This window comes from Microtus oregoni, unplaced genomic scaffold (genome assembly GCF_018167655.1).
Source record: "Microtus oregoni isolate MIOR12 unplaced genomic scaffold, Mior012 000015F_ref0000493, whole genome shotgun sequence".
In the NCBI taxonomy this organism is placed as follows: domain Eukaryota; kingdom Metazoa; phylum Chordata; class Mammalia; order Rodentia; family Cricetidae; genus Microtus; species Microtus oregoni.
The window spans coordinates 24,392,586-24,415,482 of NW_024543074.1; the positions used below are offsets into that span (position 1 = coordinate 24,392,586).

Genomic DNA, 22,897 nt, shown 5'->3' on the forward strand with positions numbered 1-22,897 from the left:
GGCTCAGCCCCTGCTTACCCACCGTGTCTGTTTTTGGGTATTCCCTTCTTTGACTCTTTCTTGTCACTCCTCGCTCTTCTGTTTGCTCCCGGGCGTTGAAGATTGTTTTCTCAAGCTATTTCAGGGACACCCAGACATCTGTGTTGGGGAGGGGGGAACGTGTGGAGCTGTTGTGTGTGTGTGTGTGTGTGTGTGTGTGTAGAAGAGTCTCCAGCCTCCAGATGCAGACTTGACACCACTAAACTCCAGAGACCTGCTCTTGTAGGTTATTGCTATAATCTAACTTTTATGCTAGGGTTCTAGCAACCTAGGATACTGGAACCTACTGCCTGACTTCCAGGGTTCCTGCTTGAGGAGTTTTGGGGTGGGTAGTGCCGCACCTCCTCATACACCCCCACGGGTATTATCGTCACAGACACATAGGTGGTGACTGACTGTCTCTGGGGTGTTGAGCAGCAAAGAGGAGGGCTTTAAGAATATGGTCTAGGTCGTGTCTGGTTCTTCTTGTTCCCATTTCTCCAAAATGTGGATTAATGAGATGTTTCCCACAGCATAGGATGAGATGCCAGGGAAATGATTAAGGTGGTTGAGTATGAAGTAACATTGAGTCATTTGCTAAGAAAGTTCTTCCCAGTTCCCTACCAGTCCACATGGTTCCTTCAAAGGGAAAGCTTCAGCATGGTGGTAGTCTGGCCTCAAGATTATTTCCCCCCTTGTTGTTGGTTTTCTTGAGACAGGATTTCCCTGTGTAGCCTTGGATGTCCTGGAACTCACTCTGTGGATCAGGCTGGCCTTGACTTCACAGAGCTCCATCTTTCTCTGCCTCCTGATGTGCCACCACCAACCCACTGGCCCCTTGCTTACGTTCCCTTTGTAATCCATGAGAGTGCTCTGGTTCAGGCTCTTGAAGTGGGAGAGAGGGTCTGCCTAGAGGGGAGATCATTTTGTTTTCAGGAGTCCCTTCTAGTTCCCATTAGTGGAACTTATATATTTCCATTTGTCACAATAACATAAGGCATCACTTAACTGTAGGCAATCCTGAGGATGTATTTGTTCAGTTGAAGCAGTTGTAATAAAAATATGTGTCAAGGCAAGGCTGGAGAGCTGACTCAGTGGTTAAAAGTATCTCCTGCTCTTCCAGAGAACCCTAGTTCAGTTGCTAGCACCCATGTGTGAGGAGGGAGAGGTGTGGAGGGTGTCTCACAGCTGCCTGTAAGCCTAGCTCCAGTGGCTCTGAAGCCTCTTTCTGGCCTCCCAGGGTGCCTTCACTCACTTGTGCAACCCTCCAGCATAGACACCTACATAAAAATAAAACAGAATCTTAAAAAAATAAGTGATACCGAATACGGCAAGTGAACTCTGGGTGTCTGATGTTGAGAACACAGGTGTTCAGTAGAAAGGCTGCCGGGAGACCCAGGAACCCAGTGCTCTGGGTCTGGAACCTTTTAGCTTTTAGACCTTGATTTCTTTCCGTTTCCCACCTAATCTGTAGAAGAGACATGAATGAGCCATAACCTCCTGGCACTAGAAGGATGGATGGATGGCTGGTCTCAGGTTCTGCTTTGGGGAAAGAAAAAGAAAATGTGCTCCATAGAAAGGCAGGTTTAGCTGGGCTTGGCAGACAATGCCTAGGATACCACCTTGGAGGCTGAGGCTGGAGGATCACAAGTTCAAGGCCAACCTGAGCTTCAGCGTGAATTCAGGACCAGGATGGACTGGGAATATGACCCAGTTAGTGGTCAAGCACTTTCCTAGCATGAGGGTCCATCCCAAGTACCAGGATGGGAGGGAAGGCAGTACCTGACCAAAGACGGACCATGTGATGAGCCTTGTCTCACCTATTGGCTATGAGGTGACGATACAGATTTCAGACCTTGTGCTTCACATTCTGCCTGCACACAGAGGGCTTGCTTAGGCTCAAGTGCTGTACTATGGGTGGGGATGTAGCTAAAAAGGTTATGTCTTCACCCACAGTATGGATGAAGGGGATGTGGTTTGAATGGCTCCCATCTCTCACAGGCCCTGTGCCCTTGCCGACTAAGGAAAGATGTCTCGTGGTTACAACCCTACCAGTAGTGGTCAAGGCTCACTGTGCACAGGCAAAGGAGGCAGAGAGATGGACATGGGTTGGGGGTACCCCATGAGGTAGCAGACAGGGCCCAGGGAGAGGTCTGCTGGGTTCAGGATGCCTGATGATGATCTGCCCTTTGTGGATGCTCTTGTCTGCCAGCCATGTAGACAGTAGTTGTCCCCGCCCATCCTAGGCTTCATCTGATGCTTCTGTTGCTATAGCCTGATGCCTTTGGCCCTGCGCTTACCCTCCTCAGAGAGAGGATCAGTTTAATCTTGGTGTAAAGCAGCTTTTGTGTCTTCTCTTGCTTTATTCTGGAGTTTCTGTATCTTTAAGTGTCTGGAATCTGTGGCGCACACTATTGACCCCGGCTCTGCGGGTGCCCGCTGGCCACAGGGAACCTGGGGGCAGGTGGCAGCTGCTAGCTCTTGCTAAGCCTTCCCTAAACTCCGTGCTGGGTGTTAAATTTGCGGAGTTCTTCCTTCCATCCCTTCTCATCATGGGTTCAGCTCAGACTCAGGCCCCTCCCCATCCTTCCAGAGGCTCGATCCATCCATCGATCTTCCCAGCACCTCTAATTGACAGGCATATGCAGAGAACACTCTGGGCTCTTTGCCTTCGGGGCTGAAATGGTGATGTGTGACTGGCAGGGATGCTCTAGTGGTCCTTATCATCCTCTTTCTATGCTGCTTGAAAATATAACACACAAAGGGGCTGATTGCTGTGCCTGGTAAGATGGCCTTGAGGCCGGTGTCCCAAAGGCAAGGGACCAGGTGCTTCCCAGGGTCTCTTGGTAGGCCCTAAAGAGTTGTGCTCACAGTTCCAGTCCCAACTTACCCATTTTAGAAATGAGCATGGGGTTTTTCAGTCTTAAAGAACTATTATAGTAATTTATTGTGTGTGTATGTATGTGTGCGTGCCCTGGAGTATGTATAGAATTCAGAGGTCAGTCCTCTCCTTCTACCTTGTGGGTCTTGTGGCTGGAATGCAGGTCATTAGTCTTGGTGGCCTCTGAACTGTCTCACCAGCCCAGTTTCTCAGTCTTAGCAGATCTCTTCCAGAGTTTGGAACAGACTGGAGGTTCTGTCCCCTTTTGACTACCTGCAAGTTTCTGTCATAGGGAGTCTTTCCAAATCAGTACTGTGCTTGAATCTGACCTCTTCTCTGATACTGTAGCTTGAAATCCCAGCATAAGGAGTTCCTTTAACATGGGTTCATCGAGAAGAGCTTGGTAGATGAGGCAAGGCCCAGAGTATTTCTCCATAGCATTAGGTGAGGGTGGTGGGAAGCTGGGCCTTGTCACACAGGCCTGTAATTCCAGCTGCTCAGGAAGTTGAGGCAGAAGAATCAAATGTTCAAAACCTGCCTGGGCTACAGGAGTTCAAGACCAGCCTGGACAATTTAGTGAGACCCTGTCTCAAAGCCAAGTAAGAAGGGGACAGAGGATGCAGCTCAGTGGTAGGACACTTGCTCAGCATGTGTGCCGGCGTGTGGGGGACTAGGTTCAGCCCCCAATATTATGAAAAAAGTCGGTGGTGGGGAAGATGTAGTTTTGGGGGGACAGCGACACGTTGGTAGGAAGGAAGATGTATTAGCTAATGGCAGTTGTTCATAATTCAGATGTAGTGAAGTTGGTGTGGCCTCGGGTGTGACATTCTGAACTAGAAGGTAGTTAGCAGTAAATGAAACAAACAAACAAACAAAACAACAAACAGAGGGAGTTATTTTGGGAACATTCCCATCCTGGAGATCCCAAGGAGGAAAACATGGCTTCTCTTGTCATTTAGCAAATGCTTGCTGGCAGGCAGTGGTGTGGGGCAGAGAATCTTCTGAGGGTGATTTCTCTTTGTGGGGTGCAACTTACAGGGGCATTTCTGTATGGGTTGTTAGAAAAAGCCTGCTTTTCCTTAGTTTTTAATTAAAAAAATAACATAAAATCTTTTGGGCTTGTTAAAGTACCACGCCTATGACCTTGTGTGTGCTAGGCAAATGCTCTTATCACTGAATCACATTGCAGCCTTGAGGTCTTTCAGGAGTTCACAAAGGTAGAGAGAAGTGTATGGTGTTTTAGCCAGTTCTATGGTCATCAACCGATGGCCAGTCTTGGTTCATTCATTAGCCACCCCGCTTCCTCACAAAGATTATGTTTGAGCAAATCCAAGATGTTAGATCACTTCCTTCTTCCATTTGCATTTTTTGAGACGGGTTTCAGTTTGTGCTTTAAAGATAAGTATCCTTAAAAAGTTATCAAACCTTTCCAAAGTCAGCAGTAAGCTCTTTATAAAAGATTTATTTTTATTTATATGTATGCGTGCATGCCTCTGTGTGGTCTGTGCACATATGTGCAATTACCCATGGAGGCAAGAAGAGGGCTTCAGCTCCCTGGAGCTATAGTGGTGAGCAGCCTGCTGTGGTGAGGCTGGGACCTGAATCCACAGCCTCTGCTGGAGCAGGAGTACTCTGAATCACCAAGCCATCGTTTCAGCTCCACAGTAATTCTGTAATCTATCTAGTCATTATTCCAATTTCCCCAATTGTCATAAAAGGGTTTCTGAGTCAATATTCAGGCAATCAAGTGTGATGGGTGTACTTCTCAATCTGTACAATTTCCTCTTCCAATTATTTCTCTTTTCATTACAGCTTGTTTATTGAAGAAATGAGCCCCCTCTGCCTCCTTTGTCTTTTTTTCTTATGCTAAGCAAGTGCTCTACCATGGAACCATACCTTAGCTTGTGAAGTTTCCCATAGTCAGGCCTCTGTGGTCAGAGACTCCTGGTGTTGTTTCCCAAGCTCTTCCATCTGCCATGTCACCTGTAAGTTATCATGTAGATCTAGACTAAAGGCTCTGTCAGGGGTGAGTTTGGCTCCTTTGTTTACTGCCATGATTGCATGATATACTGCTGAAGGTATTTGGTGTCTGTTTTGGTGAGCTAGCAGCCATGATTGCTTTGTTCCTGGACTTTGCACTTGCTGTCCAGGAGGAGACTTGATTTGGAGACAGCCTTGTGAGCTAGCTGGCTGATACAAAGTCTGAGCCTGTGCGGTGTCCAGGAGCCCAGGCCTGTCGGTTCTGGAGTTCCAGAGCTGGAAGGGGTACAGGATAGGAACACATCTACTTCCCAGCGATGTCCTGGGAGATAGCTGGGCCCTCTGTTTCTGATGGGACAGTCTCTTGCTTCTTCACATCTGATGTTTGGATGCTACCTGCTTGGTTGGCTGTCCTTGCTTTAAAAAACAAAGATCTCAGCTGATCTGTGGAGGCACACACCTTTAATCCTGCACTCGGGAGGCAGAGGTGGGCGGATCTCTGTGAGTTGGGGCCAGCCTGGTCTACAAGAGCTAGTTCCAGGACAGGCTCCAAAGCTACAGAGAAACTTGGTCTCAGAAAAACAAACAAACAAACAAACAAACCAAACCAAACCAAACCAAACAAAAAACCAAATATTTCCTTTTAACCAGTGTCCAGTGATTAATCTCTCTGAGCATTTGAGAGTCAAACCCTTGGAGTTTAATGGACAGAATCTAAGGCATAAATGAATTGATTTGATTTCTCTTGAACTACTGTTTGTTTTTGAGATAGAGTTGCACTCTGTAGCCCAGGGTCATCTGAACTCTCAATCCTCCTGCCTTAGGCTTTTGAGTATTGGGTTTTGGGTATGCACCACCTCTATAGGCTCGGGATATTAGTTTACTGCTCTATTTGGTGTTCTTGCTTTTAGCTCTTATCTGGGAGTTTGAAAGAGTCACATAAAATCAAGCCTTTTACCCATAGAGAAAGGCTCTGCTTTTTCTCTGGTTCTTCATTCGGTCTCAGAGGAAAGCCAACAATGGTCTTACCTCCTCCTGCCTCCTACCATGCTCCTTGATCCACTTTCTGCTGCTGAGTCCTCCCTTCTGTCCCTGGAACTTGTCAGTATGTTCTTGCCCCAGGCCCCTTGCACCTGCTGTTTGTGACTTAATTGGCTGTTGCTTCCTTCCCTGGACTCTTAACCCCTGCCCCACCCCCTCCAAAGCTCCCGAGGCCAGGCAGTCTAAGCCACTCACTTCAGTTGCCCTTGCTTTCCTGTGATTGTTTCATTGTGCTTATGTGAGCTGACACCCAGTTTATGCAATAACTATGATATCTACTGCTCTCTCCAGGCTGGGAATGGAGACCATTGGCCTCACTTGTGACTCTGCTGAATCTCCATTGCCCAGAGTAGGAGGTGTGCGGTGGGATACTTCTTGAATGGGTAGAGTGAGGCTTGAGAGGCTGTGGCTTCCCCAAGTAAAACGTGCTTTGTTGCCCGTGTCCCCAACTGCCCATCAATGTTGCATTGCTTCTCTGAGGCAGGTTTCAAGGTGTTCTTTTCTCATTTCAGGTCATTCTGTGTGAATTCAGGGAGAAAGGCAAAGGATGGGTCACTCTTGCCCATCTTCTCATCATTCCTTCGACCACTTCCCTGCCCGTGCATGATACTGAGACCCATGGGCACGAAGAGATGGGCTCAGCCCCAACTGTCCCTAGGCTAGGCAGGGCGCCAGGGCTGTCCTGGGCCCTGGATTCCTAGATCTCTTCTCCTGGAGCTGCTGCCTGAGAGGCAAAAGCAGACTCCCTTCATTATGGCAGAGGGGCCGGTGGGCGTCTGAATTAGTGAACAATTGCCATTTGCTAATACATCTTTCTCTCTAAATACAGTTTTATGTCTCTGGAGTCCGCATGGAGCACAGATGGCTGCCTACCATGGTGTTGCCAAATAGAGGGCTTGCCAGGCCTGCCTGGTTCAACCAACGAGAATCCCTTCTGTGCACACGAGAACTGCCCAAGGGCCCAGGAAGGTTCTAAGTCATTTTAAGTCGAGGCCTCCATCCGTCCACAACCCCACCCCCTACCAACCAAGGTTCTTGCCCGCCCAAGCCATAAAAAGCAACTGAGGTAGGCAAGATGTTTTCAGGTGGACAAGTGCTATTTATTTTAATAGCTATTTTGAAAAATGAATTCTGGCAAGCTACGCTGGCTTCCCATGCATGGCAGTTACATAACATTTTAAAAAAGCAAATTTAAGTCAAAAATTGCAAGTCAATTTAAAGAAAATTGTTAGAGAAGTCATTGTCAGGTGGTACTAGGATTTGGGGAAAATCGGGAAGGGGATGTGAAAGTGTCTGAGATTTGGGGACAATTTCTTACAGACTAACTGAGCTACAAAACACCAGTGTCCCATGACTGTGGAGGCCAGCATGGGGCATGTAACGAACCAATGTATCGTTCTTTTATTATTTATTTTCCCATGTATCTTGTGTGTGTGTGTGTGTGTGTGTGTGTGCTCTTGCACATGCTGGGATGTGCATGTGGAGGTCAGAGGTCAGCTCTGTGGACGCTGGTTCTCTCCTTCCATTGTGTAGCTTCTGAGCGAGTGTACAAGGTAGGTCAGTACACGCAGTGGCACACTCCTTGACCTGATAAACTTTGACTTGAGTAGACACCACCCAGATCAAAAGTACAGATTTTTTTTTTTAAACCTCATCTGTCTCAGTGGCTTAGGCTTGCTAGGAACTTGCTGTCCAGCCCCAGGCTAGCCTGAAGTCATGGTTCTTCAGCCCTGTCCCTCCATTAACTGGACTTACACTTTTGTGCCGCTGTGCTCAGCCCAACATTGGGGTTTGTGAGTGGGAGCCCTGGGTCTTCTCTCTGGAGGACAGTGTTAGAGAACCCAGCCTGATTTCTGGGGCTGAGTGAACTTGCTTTGACCTTCTCTTCTCCAGACATACTCAGTGAGAACCTGGAGCCAGTGCCGTGATTATTCACTGCCCTTGGAGCAAGGGTGCCTTGAAAAATTGTCACTTGCTTTTAAGCTTATCGGCCGTGAACACACTCTTTCATGAAGGCTGGTGCTTCAGCCAAGTCCTGCCTGGAGCCCTCCAGGATCTGGGGACGTCTCTGGAGACACACTGGCCCCATGTATGCCCCGAGATAGCTGGCCCAGCCAAGCCTTGGAGTTAGCCTGCTTCCTCTGTAGGAAGAAGGGTCAGGCCTTTTGGCGAGAGTCACCCTTCCCTTGTCTCTCTCTCTGCCCTTGCCTTGTTCTGTTTCTTTACTGTAAAGATTGTTACTATCCATACCGAATGCTGTAAGGTAGACTGAGGATGTGATGATGGGTCCTGGGTCACAGGTGAGTACTCTTGGTAGCAAAGCAGTTTCGACAGCTCCGTGAGGTCATTCTTCTTATCCCCGTCCATCAACAGATTTGAGTCACAGGGTATAGTTGGAGTGACAGTAGGGGTCCCCTGTGTTTCACTGTGACGGCGGTGCCATCCCTGCCACCTAGGAGCTTGCACCTGAGGTGGAAATCAGAAAGTTGCTCCTGCAGAGTCCCCTGCCGCACACACTGTGGTGGCTGCTGTGGATATAGGGAGGATGGTATAGAATCGAAGTCCTGCACTGCCATCCTCTAGAGCCCGTGTCGAGTTCATTTGTCTTGTAGACCAGGCTGGACTCGAACTCACAGAGATCCACCTGCCTCTGCTTCCTGAGTGCTGGGATTAAAGGAGTGTGCCATCACTGCTCGGCTTTCTGGTGTTGTTTTTTTTTTTTAGATTTATTTATTTTTATTTTATGTGTATGAGTGTTTTGCCTGCATGTATGCCATGGACATGATGCCTGGTGCCCATAGAGGTTAGAAGAGGGCATTGGATTCCCCAGAGTTGGGGTTACAGACAATTGTTAGCAGCCATGTGGGTGCTGGAAATCTGTATCCATTGCAAAATAAATGCAATGCAGATATCAAAGAATATTTACCACTTTAATGATAAACTTACAGAACCAAAGTTCCAGCGTAGTACAGGAGGTAGGGCGGGGAAAAAAAGGGCCGAGCCGCTGAGCCGCGCACCCATTTATCGGTAGGCATATGCCCGAGGCAAACCCCGCCCCCTAAAGGGGCTGTCTTAACCCTACAGAAATCAAACTCAGGTCTTCTAGAAGAGCTGCCTATGCTCTTAATTACTGAGCGTTCTCCCTCCCCCCCCCTCCCTCCCTCCCTCCCTCCCTCCCTCCCTTCTTTCTTTCTTTCTTGAGACAAGTTTTCACTGTGTAGCTCTGGCTGACCTGGAACCAGGTAGACCGGGCAGGCCTTGAAGTCACAGAAATTTTCCTGTCTTTATTTTTTCCTCTTTTAAGTTTTTATTTTAAGATCGTAGATTTCATATTATAACTGTTATATCAGCCTTCCCTGGAGAAACCAGTAGCTCTGGCAGTGTTGCTGGGGCCTTCCCTAAGACGCTGGCCACCTGTTCACTGACCCTCTCCACGTGTCCACAGCTGTGCACAGTGCTATCTGTCTCAGCAATGACACACAGGACGTGGCATGTGCGAGGCATGAGGCCTAGGGTGGAGCTGACAGGGTAACCCTTTAAGCCTGAGGGTTACACCCCAGCTTTGCGTGTCCCTTGGCTCTGTTGGCTTGGGATAGGCGCATTGTGATTAGACCAAGGAAACTTATAGCCGAGCTGTAGGAGCTGGGTTGCTGGATGGGGTTGCCCTTGGGTTTCCTCTTCCCTCACCCCAGGAATGACCCTCACAGAAAGTGACAGAAATTGTGGCAGACTGAATACATTGTATTACGTAAGCTTAAGGAACTATAGAGGGGGTGGGGGTTTGGAGCCTGGATGGAGCCCCACTCTGGGCGTGCACTAGTCCGGGATACAGATGGAGTCAACTCTGGCCCTGCACTGGGATGGTGCCTGGACCTAACTCAGTTTTGTTCCCTGTATGTCAATGATTTTTATCATGTCTGTTCTTTGTAGTGTTTCCTGTCACCCAGCTTGTGTAGCAGCACTGGGACAGTCTGAGGCCCAGTTCTGTTTCCTTTTGCCTCCTGTTCAGTGTGTGGTGGCCCTGGTTGAAGTACTTAGCTTGCTGCACTTGCTTTTCAGTGCCCAGGAAGGGTATTGTAGGGCAGGGGACCAGGCTCATGACAAAACTACAAACATCAAACCCATGGGACCTGAGCATATTACACACATGCACACACATCACACAGACACACACATGTAGAAGGAAGGGACAGAACAGATGTCTAGAGCAGCAGGACTTCTGAAGGATGGGTCTAAGCCGAGGGGTGAGGGAGCATCAAGTTGGAAAGGGTGTGTTATGTTAGACCTCGGAAATGCTAACGGACATCCTGGCTGCCATGCAGCTGTCCTCACTAATTAGACAGGAATTGCAGGGCTGGCTGAAACCACAGTTACCCACATGTTCTGTATTTTAATAGGACATATATTTTAATAAGATATTTAACCCAAGATGCAAAGGCAGAAACTGCAAATCAAGAGGTAACTGAAACAGGCTGTCTGGAAAGAGGACCTGCAGGTGTTCCGGGAAAGGCTTTTGACTGACAGCTGAGAAGGTCTCCCAAGGACGTGGCCACGTGGAGACTGGACACAGGCTGTGGGGCAAGCGATGGGAACAGAGGCAGCTGGGTCCACATGGCCCGTCCCCTGTACGGTACCTCACTTCTGGAAAGTGCCTCTAGCCCTCATTGTGTCGCAGGCTGTTTCCTCTCTTAAATACAAATGCAACTTGCAGCCCTTCATGGAAGTGGGGTGTGTTCTAAATACCCCAACTCTGTGTTCTTCCTTTTTGGTGTCTGTGGAATGCAGGTGTGTGCTAGGTACCACGTGACAGGGCTCAGGGGGACAAGACCACCCTCCTGACCCAAGAAGGAGAGACCTGGGATGCGAGGGGGAACCTAGGGCAAAGAAGTGTGGGATCTGAGGGGTATTTGGGAGGTCAGAAGTCAGGGGGAGCCCTCCCCCCGAGAAAGACATCATGCAGTTGTTGGCATTGGAGGTGGCCCATGAGGAGTGGACAGGATTTCCAGGAGGTGGGAAAGGGTGCAGGATGTTCCTAACCTAGAGAGCGCCAGCAAGGGGATGGAGGTGGATAGGGCACAGGGCGCACCTAACCTAGAGAGCACCAGCAAGGGGATGGAGGTGGGAAGGGCGCAGGATGCACCGCAGAGCCTGGGTTGACTGTAGTGTGGATTTCACCTGGGGAGTAGTGGAAATGAGGTTGTCAGGGTGGCCTGAGGGCACGCCGCTGGTGTGTAGCTGGTGTTGAATGTCAGGGAAAGAAGGCCAGGTTAGGCAGTGAAAGGCTTGCCGGCTTCGCCTCCTCTGGCTCACAGAGTAGCATCCCAGAGCAGGGTCAGGCAGTGTGGCTCCTGAAGCTATTCTGTGCTGCTTGTCTCCTAGCAGTTCAGTTAAGCAGAGCACAGACAGTCTGTGCCCTTGAGGGGCGGCAGGGGTTCAACCCAAACAACTTTATGCTGATTGGTTTTTATTTGGACTTTTGGAACAAGGTCCCACTCTACAGCTTAGGCTGGCCTCATACTTGTGGCAGTCCTCCTGCTTTAGACTCCCTATTGCTGGGATTATGGGTATGAGCCACCATACCCAATTCTGATTGGTAGTTTATCTGAATTAATCAGCAGGCTCGGGGTTGGAGAGATGACTCAGTGCTTAAGAGTACTTGCTACTCTTGTGGCGTGGAGTACCTGGGTTTGGTTTCCAAAACCCACATGGCAATCATGGCAATTCCAGGGGATCCAACACCTCTTCAGGTCTCCTTGGGCACCTACATAAATACATGTAGGCAAAGCTCTCATATACATTAGAAAAATCCATGTATGGTAGTGTTGATTCCAGCAGTTGGGAGGAAGAGACAGGAGGATCCCTCTAACTTCGAGACCAGCCTAGTCTACATAGTGAGTTTCAGGACAGCCAGGGTCACATAGAGAGACCATGTCCTTAAAAAAAGCAAAACAAGGGGCTGGAGAGATGGCTCGGTGGTTAAGAGCATTGCCTGCTCTTCCAAAGGTCCTGAGTTCAATTCCCAGCAACCACATGGTGGCTCACAACCATCTGTAATGAGGTCTGGTGCCCTCTTCTGGCCTGCAGACATACATATAGACAGAATATTGTATACATAATAAATAAATATTTTTAAAAAAGCAAAACAAAAAATAAAATCTAAAAAAAAGGTATCTGGGTGATGATGGCACACACCTGTAATCCCAGCACTTGGGAGGCAAAGGCAGAGGCAGGTGGATCTCTGTGAGTTTGAGGACAGCTTGGTTTACAAAGCAAGTTCCAGGACAGCCAGAGCTATTACACAGAGAAACCCTGCCAAAAAAAAAAAAAAAAAGGAGAGAGAGAGAGAGAGAAAAGAAACAAAGAAAACCCCAACAAGAACAAGCAAACATCCCCTCCCAAAGTAACTATCTTTTGGTTTTAGGTTCTAATTAATGTAAAGAGAAGCGCCTTTAATCCCAGCACTCGGGAGGCAGAGGTAGGCAGATCTCTGTGAGTTCGAGACCAGCCTGGTCTACAAGAGCTAGTTCCAGGACAGGCTCCAAAACCACAAAGAAACCCTGTCTCGAAAAACCAAAAAAAAAAAGAGTCTTGGTGTTGTGGTCCCCCTGCCCTGACCCTGGCTTAACTGGCAAGCTAAAGGGGATGGGGGTTCAGGCATGGCAGGATCCAGACTCAAATTCGGTTTTTGGGTTTGGTTTTTCCCTAGGCTATACTTCCTGGGTTGGCTTTGTTGCAGGCTGGAGATTTATAGTTTGTATTTATATAGAAAGAGCAGCCCGTTTTCCAGCATCAGTGGATGTCCCAGGGACAGTTCAGATGGGGCTTAGTGGGGCACATCCCTACCCTTGATCTTTGACTAGACTAATAGAATACCCCTGGCTCCAGGAGTCAGGGTTTTGTTTTTGTGACTGGTCCTGGTTCTGGGAGGGGAGCTGCTTGGCTGAGAACAAAGGAAGGACAGCCTGAAGAAGTTGGTGTGCCGTTGGCAGTGGGCAGGTAGGAACCCCACAGTGGCTCTGTCTCCTGGTCAGTTGGGCAAACCCCCACAATGGCTCTGTCTCCAGCCAGGTGGGTGAACCCCACAATGGTTCTGTCTCCTGGCCAGGTGGGCAAACCCCCACAATGGCTCTGTCTCCTGGCCAGGTGGGGCTAGCTGGTCTTAATCTTGATTTGGCCTTGCGTGTCTGGCTGGGAGCTCAACTGCGGGTCTCTGCCTGATGTAGGGCATGATGGCTGTGCTGGGCGAGGCTTCTTTCCCTGATAGGCACAGCAGCTTGGGGTCCCTAGTCTTCTGCGGTAAGCGCTTCTGAACTTCTTTTCTTGAGCCTGTCCTGAACACAGAGGTGTCAGACATGTGACTGTCTTGCACCCTGGCTGAGGGAACAGGTGAGCCCTGCACTGGACCCTCAGCTCCAGGACTGGGCAGTGCTTCTCATCCTCTTTTGCTAATGCATCATGGGAACCAGAGTGGGCTTTTGATCCCAGGGCCCTGGCTGAGAATGGAGCTGTCTCTGTGTGATCCACTCCCCTGTTTGAGGACCAGGCCCAGAAGCAGTTTCAGAGTTTGAGAGGTAGAGACCCTTGGATAACAAAAACACAAAACTGCATTAGGATAGAGTGGCAGCCTGAAGCCTCATGGAAACTTAGGAAGGCCAGATACAAATGCAGAATGTCTACAGCATTCAGTCGGTGGCCCTAGTTTTCCTTGCTGGGAGATGGAGAGAGGACTATTGGATACTTTCTACTTCTTTTTGAGTGGGATTACTGCTGCAAACAAAACTTTTATTCAGCTAGTCTACTCTGAGGATGTAAAGAATTGAAAGCAGGGGCTCATTAGAACAGGCTGGCATGGAAGCAACACCAGTGTCCCCTAGCAATGGACGGATGAGCAGTATGTGGTAGATCCATACAGTGGAATACTATTCAGCTATAAACGGAATGGAATTGTCTTGCAGCATGGAGGAAATCAGGACATTATGGTAAATGAAAGGAGCCAAACACAGAGAGACAGGTCCCTGTGGTTCTGTTTTTGCCTTACTTTGTTCTGCTTGCTGTAACAAGCTATTAGAAACTTGATGTTTAAGCCACAGACATTTATGTCTTACCACCTAGGGGCTGAGAATGGAATAGTCAAGGCCCTGCCAGTTGTGGTACCTGGTGAAGGCTGCTTCTTGCCCCAAGGTGCCTCTGCCTCCTCCTCCTTTTCATAAAACATTCTATGCGTATGAGTGTTTTGCCTGCTTCTGTGTCTGCACCGCATACATGCCTAGTGCTCATAGAAGCCAGAAGAGGGTGTCAGATTCCCTGGAACTGGAGTCACAGATGCTCCGAGCCACCATGTGTGTGCTGGCGTCAAATCCAGACCCTTTGTAAGATTAGGCAGTGCTGCTAACCAGCTAACCACTGAGCCATCTCTCCTGTCCTGATGGCCATCTTTTTTTACTATGTCCTCATAGAGGAAGATACAGGGAGATTCTGTGGGAATAGACCCCACTCATGACAGTTCTGCCCTAGCAACCCACTGAGACCATCGCTTTGTCGGGGAAGTAGGAACTTATATGAATTTGGGGGTACATAGCTCTTTAGTCTCCAGCATACTCATGCTTGGACTACGCAAACTCAGAGCCAGGAGGTAGGATATAGATGATCAGGGCCTAGTGTGGGACACATTATTGGTTAGTGGATATAGAGTTTCTAGTAGGGGCTATGGAAAGTTCTAGAAATGGATAGCAGCAATGGTTTCATCACAGTGTAATTTCATACTTTAAAGTATTTGAAATAGTGAAAACAAAGATTCTCAAACAGACGCCATTCAGAACCTAGATGTGAGAAGCAAATGAGAGGGTCTCTGTTTCTAGTTGAGATGGGTGTCCTTAGCCTGGCCTCTAAGAACTGAGGTGTGTTTGGAGCCCCTGCGCCTTGAGGACCCCAAGGAAGCCACAGTCTTCTCGAATGCTCCATCTAGTGAAGTTAAAGCTCCCTAACGGCCCCGTCTTACATCCTCTTTATGGTAAGGTGAGCCTCGTCCAGGGAGAAGTCCAGGAAGCCTTGGGCCATTTTGTGTGAGCCACATTTTCATCCGGGCATTGCCTGCTGCGGCAGCTCATGGACTGTGTGGGACTCTACTGTCTCCAGAGGCTCGCCATGGCTGAGAGGGGTGTGGAGGGCAGAGTCTGGGCCACCTGAGTGAAGGTTTGGGTTTGGTGACAGAGGAGTGTCTCCTGTGACCTACTGGCTCACCCTGTGTTGGGCAGCACAAGTGCTGATGGGATGAGCAGCCTGCAGTGTGGGTTTCGGTGCCGACTTGACCACTGCAAGGCTCAGAGCCTTTCTCTAAGTTCATTCAGGGCTGCTTCCTGCCAGCCTGAGGCTGGCATTATTAGCTCTTAATTGTAATGTATTTTAAAATCCATGTTGCTTGCAGATAGGTTAGAAAACATGTAACTCATGCAGAGACTCAGCGGCGACCACTGTTCATCAATATTATGTTTTTTTTTCCTGCTTGTCCTCCCAGCCTCTGGCCACATCTGCATCTTTACCCATTTCTCCAATTATAACCAAATTGGGATTTCCCTTCCTATGCAGTGCACTAATCAGGCCTCTCGAGAGCCAGAAAGCCTCATTAGCCAAACAGAGCAGGTTGTTGGCAGGCACTCCCATGTGTTGAAGGACTCGGCTTCAGGCACAGCTGGCTCCAGGGCCATCTGCATCCGTCCCTCTCTGTCTTTTGACTTGGTGTCTGTCTGTGGATTGGTTTTATCCTCCTGGGTCATCTGTTCCTGTGATACTGGACCTGCAGTTGTAGTTCACCATGGGCAAAACATTTTGGCTTCTTGACCTCTAGAGAGGAATGAAAGCTACTTTTCAACTGCTCCAGCTAGGCAAATTCTAAAGAGGAAGTCGTGATTGGACAGCTTGGGGATCTGAGTTCAATTCTCAGAATTGGCATAAAAAAACCAGACATGGTGGTACATGCTGGTCATCTCAGCGCTGGGAGCAGAGACAGGGGTTTATTGGCCAGACAGTCTAGCCTAATTGACGGGCTGCAGCCCCTTGAGATACCCTGTCGCAAAGGGCAGCTCCTGAGGATGCTAGCTGAGGTTGTCCTCTGACCTCTACATGCATGCGAATTGCAAACATATGCGCGCGCTCACACAACACGCACACCGGAAGGTGAAAACATGTGTATGCCCTTTGACACAGTGAACCGCCTTGAGAGTGTCTCAGAACGTGGGGTGGCATACTCGCTCATCGCCTGGGGTTGTCTGGGTATTATTTGAGGTACTAGAATACTGGAAACAGCTGATGCCTGTCTGGAGGGAACTGATCACACTGGTTATTTCACATGCCCGCCACAGACGACTCCTGCACTTGAAGAATGCAGAAGCGGTTTGGACTGTGACCAAATGGTTCCCAAAAAACTTTACCCAATGAAAGCGGGGTGCAGAACAGGATGTAGCAGATGCATGCTTTTCTGTGGAAATAGAGTGGGGGGAGATAAACAAGACTTTGTGTTTGTGATGACTGGTACAGGTAGGAGCCCTCTGCATCCTCAGGGTCTGACCTCATGGCGTCTACCAAACTTGATGGGAACTATTCGAAAAGAAATTGTTCTTGTATTGAATAGTCACAGACCGCTTTTCTTTTCACCTTTCTCTAAACGACACAGTGTGACACTGTTTTCATAGCACTGCCGTTTGGCCATCAAGAGTCATTAAGAGACGGTTTAGAGTTTGGGGAAGAATCATGTAGGTTTCACAGAAGGAAGTGTTGGTTGGGGTGATTTTGGGGAAACCCAAAATTCCCTCCAGAATCACCCCCCCACAGCCACAGAAGGGTTACTCTCTGTAGTATTTGCATAAAGAAACTTCAAATGGATGTGTAAAAATCATTTCAGGGGACAACAGGAACTGGATAGATTGGAACAAAGATAAGGCAAAGTAGGGGCTTGGCGAGATGGTTCAGTGACTCGCGCCTTCCAGAGGGCCTGGGTTTGATTCCCAGCGCCCACATGGTGGCTCACAACTGCCTCTGATTCCAGTTCCAGCACCCTCTTTGGGCTTTTATGGGTATTAGGCATTCATGTGGTACACAGACATATATACATGTAAAATAGTAATAAAAAAGATATGACAGTGGGTTTTCTAAAATTTTTGGATTTTGAACGACATATCAGCTTCCTCTCAGGATGGTGGGTAGGCAGTTCTGGAATTAGACGTTAGTGATGCCTGGCTGTGCAGTATCATGATCAATTAAAAAAGATATGCTCATTTAACATTTAAGAATTTATTTTTACTTTTGAGAGTATAATTACATAATTTCTCTCTTCCTTTTCCTCCCTCTACCTTCCCATATACCCCTCCCTGCTGTCTTTCAAATTCATGGCCTCATTTTTCATTAATTGTTATTACATGAGTATGTGAATATGTATAGACATATAACCCTAAATATAACCTGACCAGCCTATGTAATATTACTTATGTGTATATGTTTTCAAGGCTGAGCTGCTGGCGTTAGACAACCAGTCGGTGTGCTCTTTCTTGGGGAAGGCTTGGTCCCACTCTCAGTGTTCCGTACTTGCCTGTAGTTCTTTGTCCAGGGTTGAGGCCTTGTGAGCTGTTCCCCTTCCATGTCAGCCTGTCTGTCCTTCCATGTCAGCCTGTCTGTCCTTCCAGGTTAGCCTGTCTGTCCTTCCATGTCAGCCTGTCTGTCCTTCCATGTCAGCCTGTCTGTCCTTCCAGGTTAGTCTGTCTGTCCTTCCAGGTCAGCCTGTCTGTCCTTCCATGTCAGCCTGTCCGTCTTTCCATGTCAGCCTGTCTGTCCTTCCATGTCAGCCTGTCTGTCCTTCCAGGTTAGCCTGTCGTCTGTCCTTCCATGTTAGTCTGTCTGTCCTTCCATGTCAGCCTGTCTGTTCAGGTCCCCTTTAGGCAGTCATGTTGATGAGACTTGATGGTTGTAGCTTCTGAGTTTCCTAGGAGATAAAATCTCGCCGTAAACCCCCTATTTGTTACTCTGCCTTTTACAATCTTTCCAGGCTCTTTTCGTCAGTGTTCCCTGAGCCTTAGGTGTGGGAGTTTTATAAATGTATCCGTTGGGACTGGGCCACAGCATTCTTTTTATTTGTTTGTATTTTGGGACAGGGTTTCCAAATCCCAGTCCTGGTTGGCCTGGAACTCACTCTGTAGACCAGGCTGGCCTTGAACTCAGAGATCCTCCTGCTTCTGCCTCCCAAGTGCTGGGATTAGAGGCATGCGCCACCACCGCCTGCCTGCCAGAGCATTCTTTATGGCACTGAGTATATTTTAAAATGGCCGAGATGGGTTCTGCTATGACTATCTTATATTTATTTTTATTACACGTGTGTGTGTGTGTGTGTGTGTGTGTGTGTGTGTGTGTGTACACACAAGGTTATAAAGCCATCCCTGCTGACCAGGCACAGCCAATCGTATACTACTCTGGCTCACTCCTTCCCTTCCCTGCCTTCTGCAATGCACCTGGTTTGGCCTGGTCTCCAAGTCCTTATAGTGAAGGCTTCTGCTGCGCCCTGGTCCTCCTTGATTTGATACTGAAAGCTAGTGTATGATGAGGACCCAGAGGGAATGAGACAGACTGCCCCATGCCTGGTACTCATGGTTTAACCCAGAAGACAGGCACTTAACTGGTCATTACAAGGGCTGGGGGTGGGGACAGCAGCAGAAGAGAGCACCTGGGCCTAGAATAGACACCCCTGTTTGACATCTCGAGGAAGGGCCATTGCACCAGAGATCCAGAGGTGAACAGGACATAGGTAGACAAGATCTGGAGAATGGTGGCTCTGGGAAAGAGAGAAGCATGGGCTGCCGACTGATGTGTCAGTGCGAATGGCCAGCTGGAGAAATCGGTGGTCATTCAGCCTAGGTGAGGAGAGCAGGCAGAAGGTGTGTGGGGGAGGGGTGTTGGAGTGAAGCAGGATGGGGCATTGAGCGGGTCAGGGTTAAGTTTAACTCTAAGAATGGAGGGAGCCATTGGCAGGAGAAAACCAATCGACCTCATTTTTACTTTTGTCCCTTTGATCTTTTGAGATAGGGTTTTGCTAAGGAGCTTAGGTTAGCCTTGAATTCAACATGTGACCCAGGTAGGCCTTGAACTCCAAACCCTCCTCCCTCAGCTTCTCGAGTGCTGAGATGCCAGGCAAGCATTCACTCTCTATCCTGGTAGAGTTAATGCCACATACAGTGTGCCATTTTAAATGTCTGTTGATAAACCTTACTGTGGCATTGTTTGTTCTAGAATCCAGATGCTTTAAACTATCTCCTCCATCCTCCAGAGCTCATCATCCAAACAACAATTCTCCTCCTACCAGGCACTCCCCATCCTCCCTCCTGCCCCTGGCAGTACCTCTCTGCTTCCTGACTCAATGCCTTGCCTGGTCTGGGCATCTCATAGTAAATGCAGTCATATGATTTGTGGTCTTGTGTGGTCGGCTTCTTTCACTTAGCATAACATTTTTGCGGTTCACCATGCCATGGCCTATAATGCTGCTATCTGTCCTGTTAAAGCTGGATAATATCCCGTTGTGTGTCTATACCGCATTTTGTTTATTCACCTACCCATGCGCACACCTTTGGGTTGTTTCCACATTTTACCACTGTTTATAGTGTTGCTATGAGCGTTCATGTGCACATTTTTTTGTTTGAACACCTGTTTTCAATTCTTTTGGCATGGAGCTGCTGGGTCACATGGTAACTCTGTGTTTAACTTTGGAGGAGCTGGCAAACTGGTTTCCAAAGAGGATGTACCATTTCATATTCTTTCAGCCTTGTGTGCGCTCCTGTGTATCCACTCGTCCTTGCCAACACTTGTTATTTTCTGTTTGCATTTTTTTTTTTTTGTTTTACGTTGTGGCCATCCTATAGGCTTTTCCTTTAGGGAAGATCACTGTGTCTTTCCTTCCTGGAGAATGGATTGGGTTGGGGCCCACGGGATGGAGATAGTTAGGATGTGACTCCTGTTGCCTGGGTGACAGATGATGACGTGACAGAGGTAATAGGTAGAGAAATGGGAGCAGTCTAGGGGGTGGTGAGGCCCAAGTGCCATCAAAGGCTCAAGCATGGCCTCTTTATGTCGTGTCCCCAGGGGGTCATCCAGTGCTGGAACATGGTGGGTGCTTTATTCCGTGGAACAAGTGCTAGATGTGGACGTTGATGCTCTTTGTGCCTAGACTGTGGGCACCTCCCACACTTTTCAATGGTGCCCTTGGTCTTGGAGAGGAGGACCAAGGAGAGAGGTCTTCGGTGGGAGACTGCAGGGTGACCTTGGGGCTGGATATTCAAAAGATATAAGGACTACCCTTTCTTTTTTTATAAGGAAAAGTAAAAAAAAATATTATTTGAAAAGATGTTTTGTCTGTGTGCATGTCCGTGTACCATGTGTGTGTGCCTGGTGCCTGAGGAGGCCAGATGAGGATGTTGGATTCCTGGGACTGTAGTTACAGATGGTTGTGAGCTGCCATGTCATTGATGGGAATGGAACTCAGGTCTTCTGGAAGAGCAACCAGTGCTCTTAACCACTGAACCATCTCTCCAGCCCATTATTCTTCTTCCTCTTTTTATAGGTGTGAACCGGGCTCTTGTGTGTGTTAGGAAGATGCCCTGCCACTGTCTAACCTCCTTTCTGTCCTCATTTCCATGTCCCTCAAGTCCTGAAGGGACATGTGAGCAGGGCCAGGGACTGGAGACAGGGCCTCTTGGGTGGTCCGATGACCTTAGGGGCATCTTCCTGGATCGTCCGTCTTTTCCTCCTCTTTTCACCACGCCCACAATTCTCTCCTTTCAGTCCTCTGTTCGCATTTTCTGCTTCTTCTCTCGCCTGTGTTTGTAAATCTCCAAGACAAACACATTTTTATGAATCTTATTTGTCTCTCCTATCTGTAGCTCAGAGCAAGATAAAGATGTTTGCTTCAGTGCTAGATTTAGAGCTTTGGGTAGTAGTCGGCCCTGTTCCTGCTGTCTGCAGGTAACGTGGCATACACTCCAGGAGGCTACATGTGGCTGGGGTCCTTGCCACCCTGGTCTCTGCTTCTGGTAGGTGGTGATAGCCATTTACACTTGCTCCTTGATCACCGTCTGGACCAGAGAGAGACCCAGGAAGAGCACAAGAGGTTGGAGACTTCAGCCAGCCTCTGGGACACAGAAAGAACTGGAAAGGATGTTGTGGGTCACCCCTTGGCCTTGGTGGACAGTGGGATCCTGTCAGATGCAGCCTCTGCTCAATTCCTCTCCCCCGGGAGAAGAGGTGAGACCTTTGCTGGGCCAATCAATCAGGAATTGATTTGTCAACAGTGTTGAGGTGTGTGTGTGTCTGTAGGTCTGAGGAACATGGGATGCCATTCCTGGAAGCTTCTAGTGTGAAGTGCAAATAAGAACTGCTTCTTTTTGGCCACGAGTGGGCAGAGGGCACTAATTATAATGTAGTGTAAGTGTGCACTAATGGTACTGAGTGTAGTGTATGTAAGTGTGCACTAGGACCCTGAGTGTAGTGTGTGTACGTGTGTACTAGGACCCTGAGTGTAGAGTGTGTAACTGTGCACTAGGACCCTGAGTGTAGTGTGTGTACGTGTGCACTAGGACCCTGAGTGTAGTGTGTGTACGTGTGCACTAGGACACTGAGTGTAGTGTGTGTACGTGTGCACTAGGACCCTGAGTGTAGTGTGTGTACGTGTGCACTAGGACCCTGAGTGTAGAGTGTGTAACTGCGCACTAGGACCCTGAGTGTAGAGTGTGTAACTGTGCACTAGGACCCTGAGTGTAGTGTGTGTACGTGTGCACTAGGACCCTGAGTGTAGTGTGTGTACGTGTGCACTAGGACACTGAATATAATGTCTTGCCGTGGGCTGGGAGAACAGGGAGAGGGGCAGAGAGAACACAGAGCTCAGGGTTGCATGCTGCGTCGTCCTTTTGTCCATTCCATCCTTTCTTCCTTCAGCTCCTTCCTTCCATCCAGCATATGCAGGTGGTTCAGGCCAAGCCTTCTAGTTAGAGTTCTGGATTTAAGGTGCAGTTCCTCCACTGACTAGGTGCACTCCTTTATCTAGCATTCAGCCTCTGCTGTGCCTAGGTCAGCTCCTCCCTAGATGAGAGGAAACTTAATGCTTCATTCTGATCAGCCTCCCAGAGCTGTTTGGCAGAGGAGATGACCATAGTAAACATAAACACAGTCACTGCAAATTGTTATGGCTTCAACCCTCCATATTCACAGGGACCGCATTCCCAAATTCACTCAACCATAGGTTCAAAGATTCAAAGTATTTGAAAACACACACACACACACACACACACACGCACACACACGCAATGAACGCATGCACGCACATAATCACAGACTTACTGAGTATGTGCAGAATTTTTTCCCATGTTCTTAAACAAAATAACAACTCCATACTTTGCCTTTGTTTAGCATTATAGGTAGAAATGCCTTTTTTTTTTTTTTTGGTTTTTCGAGACAGGGTTTCTCTGTGGCTTTGGAGCCTGTCCTGGAACTAGCTCTTGCAGACCAGGCTGGTCTCAAACTCACAGAGATCCGCCTGCCTCTGCCTCCCAAGTGCTGGGATTAAAGGCATGCGCCACCACCGCCCGGTAGAAATGTCTTAAAGTGGACGGGAGGGGTCTGGAGAGATGGCTCAGGGCACTCATTTGACAGATCATAACTCTAACACTAATTTCAGGGGATCTGATGCCCTCTTCTGCCATCCACACATATCAGGCATATATGTGGTTCTTAAACACGCAGGGAAAATACCCATACACATAAAATAGTAAAAATTTTAAAAATTGATGACAGGATGTACCTGAGTTACATGAAAATGAGCAAGAAGGTTTTTTTTTTTTTTTTTTTTTTTTTTTTTTTTTTTTTTTGAGGGTTTGTAGTGTAGGAATGAACCTTGGAAGCCACAAGAAGTTGTTGAGGCAGTCCCTGCTATGTAAATAAACCCAATTCTGG

General features: G+C 48.3%; 1 protein-coding gene across 6 annotated transcripts in view; it reads left to right on the forward strand.

Moving 5' to 3' along the window:
- Window positions 1–22,897, forward strand: part of Rap1gap2 (RAP1 GTPase activating protein 2) — a 227,824-nt gene that overhangs the window by 89,398 nt on the left and 115,529 nt on the right. The window lies entirely within an intron of this gene.